This window comes from Manis javanica, chromosome 12, assembly GCF_040802235.1.
Source record: "Manis javanica isolate MJ-LG chromosome 12, MJ_LKY, whole genome shotgun sequence".
NCBI lineage: Eukaryota > Metazoa > Chordata > Mammalia > Pholidota > Manidae > Manis > Manis javanica.
This window is the reverse complement of record NC_133167.1, coordinates 76,436,510-76,446,854: the sequence shown is the minus strand read 5'-3', so window position 1 is coordinate 76,446,854 and position 10,345 is coordinate 76,436,510. Positions and strand designations below refer to the sequence as shown.

Below are 10,345 nucleotides of genomic sequence, written 5' to 3'. Positions count from 1 at the left end.
ACAGAGTGCGTGGGCCTACGGGGCCAGTGCCACAGATGGCCAGCAAGTGCTCGTCAGCTTCTCTTTCATATGTGCGGAGACTTGAGTGCCTCTGCTCTAGGACACTGTTCGTTTTCGCTCCTGTAGTCTGATGGTGATCAGCACCCTGTGGTCCTGCCAGTGCACCGACAACCCCAGGGAGATACCAGTGCTGAGAAGACAAAGTCCTGTGGTTTGCTTCCAGTTCTCGGACCTCACTGTCTCCCTCTGCCTGGCTCCCTGTTTGTCCTCAGCCCATCCATTGGGTTTCCTTTTGTACCCCATGTCTGGGGCTTAATGGCCCATTTTCTCACTAATCCATGAGAAGACTTCACTGAGGCCTAGACATCCTAGATGACTGGACTCTGGGTGGAGTGGCTGTGAGCCTTTCTCCACCAGGACGTCACAGAGATTAGGTTCAGGGATTTATGCTCATTTGGGAGTGGTGCACTCTAAAGCCAAAGAACCATGTGCATGTTACATTACTTGCTACAATGTTAAAAAAAATTACTTAGGATGCAGCTAGCTCTTTATCTTACTGAAAATATCCAACTACTAGAAATGGGACTATCTCTGTCAAGGATTATAACCTGTGCCATGTCGTGTCGGGCTGTATTTCCTTACTGCTCTTAAGCACCTTTAAAGAATTGCTTCATGTTTTGGCCATTGTGATACGATTTAATATGTTCAAATAGTAAGTGAATAATTAATATAGTTGCACTGTACTTAATGCAATAGTTGGGTCCCTGAAAAGTAGTGGATTAAATTATGAATAGAACAAATATTGAGTAATTCCATTTAGTATTTTAAATTACTAAGCTCTGTGAAGAAATTCTATTGTTAATGGCCTAGTAATTAAACAATTCTTGTGTAAATCAGGTGGCAGCATTATAAAGTGTGAAAATCAGGGAATTTGGAGGAATAAGAGCCAGGTTTCAGTTCCCATTCTGCCAAGTATGTATGAGCTGTGTTATATCAAAACATTTTCAGCTGCAGTTTTTGTCTGTAAAACAGGAATTCCTGAACAATGTTACTGCACTTTGCAAATTATAAAGTACCTTAGGTGTGAGCTGTTGGTATGGATATCTGCAGAGCATGTTAATACACATGCTCTTGTGTGGTTCTGTAACCTGTGGTTGACACAGAGCTGTTTTTTACTTTTCTATCTAGATGGTGAAACCACCGGTCAGAAAAGTCTAGCAATTGATCCAAGGTAACATTATCAAGGTGTCGGAGGCAAAACTAAAATCCAAATGTTCTGACTCCAAAATTGGCACATTTTCTACTTCACCTCAAATTTGGTTTGGGGGGAGGTGATGAATACTTAACACATTAATATGCTGTTGCCCCATTTAGGGGAGAGTGCAAAAGGTATGAGAAACAGTCTTGGCCAAAATTCTAGCTCTACCTCATATAAGCTGTGTGATACATGCTTAAATATAATACTTAAACTCACTGAATATGCATGTAGTAGCAAATAAAATGATGTGTGTATTATACATGATACATAATAAGCATTCATTAAAGAAAACATCAGTGCCAAATTCAGTCCTACACATGTGTGGGAGAACAGAAGCCAAATACATGTGAAGCGGCCTGGGGCAGGTCCACGGTTCTCCCTGCCCTCATCTCTCAAGGGTCTTTCTAGGGACCAGGAGCAGAGAAGCACTCTCATGTCCCATGAATTTTCTCGACTCCAGCACCATCAGAGTTGTCCGCAATTCTGAACATCCTTCCCATTTCTTCCTGAGAGGCAACAACGAAATCATCTCGTGATTACTAAAGGAAATGGAAGATTTTCAGTCTCAGATGGCAGACTGAATACATAAATTTATAAACTGTTTTAAAATGCTAATAAATAATAGCTTTTAAGTCCAATAAAAAGGAATAGGAGGAGTTATCGACAAACCATGGAGTTCCACAAATTTCTGTAAAACATTAAATGTAGAGAAGGGCTGATGGACAAAGGGGTCCCTAGATTATTAAGCCCAGATTATTGAGCAGGCTGGACGCAGGCATCAGGAGTGAGACCTCCTGGAAGGCCTCAGCCCCATGGCAGGCATGCAACAGGGCAGCACACGGGGGCATATGCTAAAGACCTGTGCATGACAACCAATCCTCCCGCACTTCCCTCGGTTGGATGCTCAGCCACCAAGCAAAGAAAAAATATCTTTTCTAAAGATATCAAACGAACTCTCTGGGAAGAAGTAAAGGAGCTTGAGCGGTGTTGGTGATCCGGTGAAACTCCCCTCCGCAGGCCTGTGCAGAGCAGCCGCCTCCTCCCAGTGCACCTGCCTCGTCTAAAGCAAAGTGAGCCCAGATGGCAGCTCCGCCTCTGCAGGCAGTACCCGGAGGTGATCTTTGAATTCCCTTATTTTCAAATATAAACAGATACCCAAAGATTATCAGACATCTGGGGCAAATCTGCAGAATGGAAATCCCGAGAGAAAGAACAAGTAAACAGAGAAAAGCTGTCCCTAGAAGAGATAGAACTAATTAATGAAACAGAAGATAACACTTTAATGTAATTAGTACCATCACAAAGATAGGAACAAATATCCATGAAACAAGGAAAACAAACAGTCTGAAAATGAGAAATTACTAAAAATAGAACAAAAAGGTACCTACTGAAATTGCGTATCAACAGATGGCTAGCTAGGAAAATAAAATCAAAGAAATCTCTCAGAAAGCAAATCCAAATGACAAACATACAGAAAATTGAACTGAAAAGTAAGAGACATAGGGGCTTAATCTAGGAGGCCCAACATATGACTAATAAGAATTCCAGAAACAAAAAACAAAGAACAAAGAAAACAGAAGGGCTGAATTTATCAGACAAATAACAGAAGCTCCAGAAGTTGTGAGGAAAGAGACAACAGAATGTCCAGAAAGATTAATGACCCACACCTAGAAATTTTTCTGTGAAATTTGGGCATCCCAGAGATTGAAAAAAATTCTAAAAGCCTCTAGAGAGCAAAACAGGAGGAAGAAGCCTGTGATGCCCTTATTCTGCAGAATGATGGCAGAGTAAAGGCACTTTCAGACAGGCAAGTGCCAGAGAATTTACTTCCCACCCACCCCTTCACGGGAAGCACTTGGGAATGTTTTCTGGTAAAATGTGTGGGTGTTGGATGCAGTGGCTGGGAGCCGGGAGACTCACGCAGGACAGCGCTGTGGTGGTGGCTCCGTGGCAGTCCCAGGAAACGACCAGGCACGGAGCAGAGCATGCGGTCCTGGAAGGACCCCTGGAGAAAATGGTACGACTATTTATTTAGACCAAGTGGAATGACCATGCACTCTGAAAAAAGTAAATGAAATATAATGAAGACCTTGGATCTAAGGAAGTAACTAGCAACTCCAGGAAGAACAAAGAGCTGTAGAAGAAAACCAGCCTAAATAAGAAAAAATACTGGAGTTTCAAAAAGAAAAGTGGAAGAGTTCCCAAGCCATGGGTAACATGAATAAGAAGTTGGCAGACAATAGGGAGAAAGTCAAGAAAACATGTTAACACATACGTTTCTTCTCACAACAATGAAAGAGTAAAGAGAAACTCAAGAGAAAAAGTTCAAGACAGACATTTTCCAAATATAATACGGCAAACCGAAATGTGGTGTGATTGAGTTTTACGTTAGGACCATTTACATTTAAGGGCTCATAAGTGCTAGTGAGAAAGTATTGTGTTTATAGATACTGTTTGACTATCCAGGGAACAATTTTTAGTGCAATATGCAAAGCTGTTCATAGTAATGTGTAATGCAATGATGTTAATTATTTTCAATATTTAGAATCAACTTGTAGACAAAGAGCAGAAAAGTTTATTATCGTTGCAAAGCAGGCTATGAATGTAACCAACTTTGATATTTTAAAGTAAATATTTAAAAGTCAGCTGCCAAAGGTTGAGATAGAAAGAGGTGGGCTGCCAACACTCACAACACAAAATGGGGAGTGGCGGGGAGAGTCCATTGTATTTACATTGAACAAGAAATGGAGGGTTGAAGTGTGCTGGGCGGGGGTAGTTGCAACAGTGTTTGGGAGCTAAATCCTTAACTCTCATAGCAAGAAGTGAATAGACAACACTTAAGATGTCATCTTAAACACTTTAAGATGACATCTTAAAGTTGGAAAATCTAGAGTGCTGTAGATTCTAAATTATAGATATGGAGCTGACCACGAGAATAAATGAAAATTAGACAAGGCTAAAAGTGATGAGCATGGTAGGCAGAGAGGAAGGGGAGAGACGTGACGTGGGGGGCTGTTTGCTTCTATTATAATCCCTTAGCAACTGTTTTTTATCTGATGAAAGTCCTAATATTTTTCAGTTTAATTAAAGTCTGGTATGCATTGCATATTACATTATCACTTTGTACATGCATCCACTTTGACATGTTGACCTCTTAGGTAAGTACTTTATTATTCCCATTTTACGGATAGGACACTGAGGCTCAGAGATGTTACCAAAATCACTCAAGGCTGCACAGCTCCTAAGAGCTGAATCTGAATTTCAGCCTGGGTCAAAGGCACTCTTATTTGAGAAGTGATATCGTCACTCAGATGGCTTTCAGCCTGCTTGTCCCATCCGCAGGTGAAGCTCAGATTCACCTAAGAGTAGGAAGTGCCAGGAACAGGGCAGCAGCAGGGTTTCTCCACAGCTCTGAAGAACAGAGGTCACACATCACAGAGAACTGAACCAAGCTGAATATTTATGGGACTGTCTTAAAAAAGGTAATATCTAAGATGAGATGAATTTCTAAAAACAGTTCTCAATGTGGACTTACAGAATTTCTAGAAAAATGATCTACATCACCCCATTAATTTTGCTCCAAGGTGGTCTCTACCCCACCCCCAGCATAGGTGCCCCCAGCATAGGTACCCACATGCACCCACACTCAAGTTGTATCCTTATAACCACCAGGGTTTGGGTCTTGACCTTCCTTTGTGAGACCAAGTCAATGTGCTTGAGCCCAGCTGTCTCACCCCAACCTCTTCTCTGAGGAAGCACACCATAAATTGCCCTTTGTAATTTTAATAAGGTCTTATTTTTTAATTTGCAGAAGTTGTAATGGATAGAAAAAAGAGCAAGTCCTAATAAAACCAGTTAAAAAAAAAAGAGGTACCTCCTGTCTTAATTTCAGTCTTTCTACCATCATCCTGCTCTTGACAACTTCCTCCTCTTGTTGCAGCAGTTTCTTTGATGCATCAAGCACAGTGCGCATGTCTGAGGCTAGCTGAAAGTGCGCGTCATATTATCTCTGATCTTAGTAACTTATTTTTCAAACCATAGTCAGGATCCAGGCTGTCCAGGTCTGTACTCTTGATGCTGACAGTGTGGTCCCTCATTAAATCTGAATAAGCTGGGTTTGAACTGATGGTGTAAACCGTAAAACAAGTATGCAAACACTTTTTTTCCGTTAGATATATGGGTGCTTTAACAAAAGAGCCTGTATTTTTTCTCTCACTCCCTCGTGAATCCTTCAGGATCTTACCCTTTCAGTTTTTCCCATTCTCTCTATCCTACTATCCACCAACTTTTTGAATGACAAGTCTTCACATTCTGTCTGTATTTTCTTATTTTCCAAGTCCTTCTCAATCTCCTGAAACCCACCTTCTTGTCCTTCTCCCACCAAAGTAGCGTCATGATGGGAGGCTGCACTCTGGGTCTCTTCTGGTCCTGGATCAGAGATCAGGATGATGTCTGTTACAACACATGGTGGGAATTTAAAATGCACGCTTCACTGAAAACCTAGATAAAGCACAGGTACTTAAGAAAAGATGAGGCATGGATTTCTCTATCCTTCCATCATCCCATGAGCCGGGCAGTGGCATCTGCGTTCCAGGGATGAGACTCTCCCTCCATCCATCTCCCTTTTGAGGGCAAGTGAGGGGAAGCTGTCTTGTTTGAAGGATTGGGGGCCTGCTGTTTAAGGCGTTACCTGGGAACTCTAGATGCCCCGCCAGGAGACTATGTGACTTTTAAAACATTGTGATTTCCCTTGATAGGAGAAGGAAGCTATGCATCCCGGGAGCAGCTGAGCAAGGGTGTAGGGCTTCTAGCTCTCGGGACCCCCTGTTCCTTCCCCTCTCCATCCCATCTGGCTCACTGTCCAGACAGCCCAGAATTAATCCCTTGGCCACCCTCACACGGCTGTGTCCATTTCATAGCAAACCCCAGCCCTCCTGAAGCTGTTGTTGCTGGACGCGCAAGTCAACACCTAAGTAGCCAGGTAGAGGGGCGGACTCAGCCCTCACCTCTGGGGCACTTTGAAGCCCTTGATACATGACTATTCCCTTTCCTAAAACTCGGACTTCTCTTGGCTTTACTAGTACTGCCCTCTCTTGATTTCTCTACTGTTCTGTTCTCCATCTGATTCACTAGCTCCTTAATGCCATCTAAATGTGGGAGTTGTAAAAAGTGAATACCTAATATTTAAAGCAGAAAAAAAACTAAGAATGTCAACATTTTGTATAGTATTTAAAAATATGAGAAATACAAATAATCCAGAAATAACCAAGAGTTGAACGTGGTTTCCCATAAGAAGATTAGGAATTAATAGCAAAGAGGGATATTGTTTTTTGGTAATAATTCTTATGGGCCATTTGACTTTTTAAACTAAACTAGATATAACTGTTTATTTAGTTAAAATTAAAAATACACTTTAAAAAGCTCAGTAGAAAGGCTGGAAGATAAATCTTTCTATGTACTGACCTATGGAAACATCTCTAAGATTTGTTAAGAGATAAAATCACATGGGCAAATAGTGATATGTGACTATGTATGTATATATGTGTTTACAAAGCTCGTATGTGTACAGAATATCTCTGGGAGAACATGGAAGATAATCTCAATGTAGTGGTTATTCTGGGAAGGAAAACTGGACAGAGGGCTGAGCCTTTTCATGGTGTATCTTTTGCATCTTTTTCATTTTGTATCACGTGCATTTTTTTACTTACTCAAAGTAAAATCGTCATCCAAATCTGGTTTAAAATTCAAAAAAATAGGACGCCACCGTGCGGCGGGCAGGGGACCCAGCCGCCTCCACGCCCGCCCACGGGGCTGGCTCCCGTCTGACTGCCCCCCACCGCCCCGTCCCCCCGGAAAGCACGGGCTGCCCCAAGGGGCCGGCCTTCCTGCCAGGGCCCGGCAGGTAGTGAGGGTTGGAGGAGGAGAGGGCAGCCGCCTCTCCACCGCCCGGAGCGTGCCAGCTTGCGCGGATCCCCAGGCGATCTCGGAGCTGTGATATTTCACCTGTCCAGATACAGTTTCATACCTACACAGGTAACAGAAAAGGTCAGAGACATGAGGCAAGCAGGAGTGTGGAGCATGTTAAGCAAGATGAACATCTTTGGAAGCAGTTGTGGAAGCCCTAGTTCTGCAGATGTATCTAATGACTTTAAGGAACTTTGGACAAAATTAAAGAAGTATCATGATAAAGAAGTACAAGGTTTACAAGTAAAAGTAACCAAACTGAAAAAGGAGCGAATGTTAGATGCACAGAGACTAGAAGAATTCTTCACCAAAAATCAACAGCTGAGAGAGCAACAGAAAGTCCTTCATGAAACCATCAAAGTTTTAGAAGATGGATTAAGAGCCAGATTATGTGATCGCTGTGCAGTAACTGAAGAACATATCTGGAAAAACAGCAAGAGTTTGAAAATATCCGGCAGCAGAATCTTAAACTCATCACAGAGCTTATGAATGAAAAGAATACTCCACAGGAAGAAAATAAAAACTTTCTGAACAGCTGCAGCAGAAAATTGAGAATGCTCAGCAACATCAAGCAGCTGATCTGCATCTGATGAAATGTTATTCTGGATTCACCAATTACAGCCTTTTCGTTTTCTGGCATCAGCCAACTATGAAGAAAGGAGAACCTCCACATCCGATACTGAGAACAAGCACATGCTAAACCAGACCCTTCCATGTGTATGGATGAATTGAGAAAAGTTCCAAAATCTTCAACTCATCCACAGCATAAACCTAATGAAAATGAAATTCTAGTGGCTGACACTTGTGATCAGAGTCAATCTCCTATGCCTAAAACACATGGAACGAACAGTTATCCCACTGATAAATCATCTTTTAATTCAGTTACAGTTGTTGCTGAAACAGCTGGACTTCGTGTTCAAGAAGAATCTAAACCTCAAGGTCCCATGAGCCCTCGTGGTGATGAGCTCTGCCACTGTCTAGAAGGGGATTATAAGGAACCATCTTTTGAAGAATCTAAAAGAAACAGTGAAGAGAGTTTAGGGTTTTCAGATTCTGAATCAAAGTCTCCTCCTCAAGAAGAATTGACGACTCGGGTATCATTCCCTGTATTTGGAGCTATCTCTAATGTGAGAAGCAGTATAGCTTTGAATACAAGTTTGTCCCCTTCCCTTTTAGAGACTGGGGAAAAAAAACCCATCTGAAAACACTGCCTTTCAGCAACTCATCTAATTCTAGATCAGAGAAAAGTAGATCAAAATCTGAAGATAGCGTCCTTTTCACACATCACAACCTTGGGTCTGAAGTGAACAATATTAGCCAGTCATCTTCTAACAAGCAGATGCTTAAAAATAAAAACATAAGTGAATCCATAAGTGAACAGGACAGTGTGGATCCCATTAAAGATGCTGTTACTGATAGAGACAGCTGTGCGGTGGCCCTGAAACCATTGGGAGGCAGGTGATCCAAAAGAAAGAAAATCAAGGAAGAAAGTGAAGATGAAGTACACTGCCCACAAGCCTCTTTTGATAAAGAAAATGCTTTTTCTTTTCTGCTGGATAATCTTTCTTCCATGAATGAGACCATGTGATGGATAAACCTCTGGATCTGTCTGACCGATTTTCAGCTGTTCAGTGTCAAGAGAAAAGCCAAGGAAGGGAGACCTCTAAAATCAGACTTAGGCAGGTGGCTCTCAGGGAGGCTTGGAAGCCCATTCCAGAGGGCCCCTCCTCAAGCCATGAGGCCCTGAGTGGGAGCTGTGTGTTAACCAGAGATTCCCCAGAGCCGTTTACAGGAGTGCAGCCTCGGTCCTTGAGTAAATCCTCTCCAGACAATGAAACACCATTACAGATAAAAGAAGAAATCCTATCTTTAAAGTCCCTCTACATCCACATGAAAGTTTGGAGACAGAGAATCATTTCGAGGACTTGAAGGGTGCTAGTTCTCATGAGCCAGTAAAAACAACCAGGTCAGTCCGTGGAGCATGTGAACTTGCATCAGTTGTTCAGTTAAATCCATGTAGAATTGCTAAAACAAAGTCTACAAAACAACCAAAATGTATCCTTTGAAAATATCCAGTGGAGTATAGATCCAGGAGCAGACCTTTCTCAGTATAAAATGGACATTACAGTAATAGACACAAAGGATGGCAGTCCAACAAGATTAGCAGGAGGAGAGACAGTGGACATGGACTGTACCTTGGTTAGTGAAACTGTGCTTTTAAAAATGAAGAAGCAAGAGCAGAAGGGAGAAAAGAGTCCACACAGAGGAAGAAAACTGAATGACAGCTTGGCAGATATGTTTGATAGGACAACACATGAAGAATAGGAGTCCTGCTTGGAAGATGGTTTCCTCCAAGTGGCGGATGAAGGGGAGGAATTCTCAGCTCCCACAAAGACTCCAAGCACTCATGGTGATATCAAGATAAAGTCAAACAGAAAGCATTTGTGGAACCATATTTTAAAGATGATGAGAGACAAAATTTTATCTCATATTGAGGTAGTTCAGAAAAAAGCAGACAGACAAAAATTGCTTCGACACACATGTAAGGAATGTGAAATTTATTATGCAGATATTCCAGCAGAAGAAAGAGAAAAGAACTTGGCTTCCTGCTCAAGGCACTGATTCCACTACATTCCATCCAACACACCAGAGAAATTTTGGGAAGTTGGTTTCCCTTCCACTCAGACTTGTATGTAAAGAGGTTATACTAAAGAAGATCTTGATCCTTGTCGTTGTCCAAAAAGATGGCGGCCTTACAATGCCATGTTTTCTCCAAAGGCCAAGGAGCAGAAGACATCGATGCTACAGCAAAAACAGGACAGAGGACAATTTTTTTCTTTTCGGTTATTTATAGATAAAGTTATTATTAAACACTTATTTCCCATCTTAGAACCCAAATAGTTAAAAAGTAAGTTTCTTAGCAAACAGACAATAACTCAGCCCACCTTGGGAGAAAAGCAGGCAGCCTTGAGTGATATGCTCCCACACCAGGAAGCTGCTCTCCTGGGAGGAAATCAGAGTGGTAAAATTCTTGTAAATAACCAGGAACACTAATAAGAAACTTAATGTCTCTTCAAAGATAAAAATTTTGGGACCACTTAGCAGGTCTGCATTCCTAGGCCT

At 41.9% G+C, this 10,345-nt stretch overlaps 1 pseudogene; it reads left to right on the top strand.

Moving 5' to 3' along the window:
- Window positions 1-7,320: 7,320 nt before the first annotated feature.
- On the top strand, window positions 7,321-10,076 carry LOC140845295 (DNA endonuclease RBBP8-like; annotated as a pseudogene).
- Window positions 10,077-10,345: the final 269 nt, after the last annotated feature.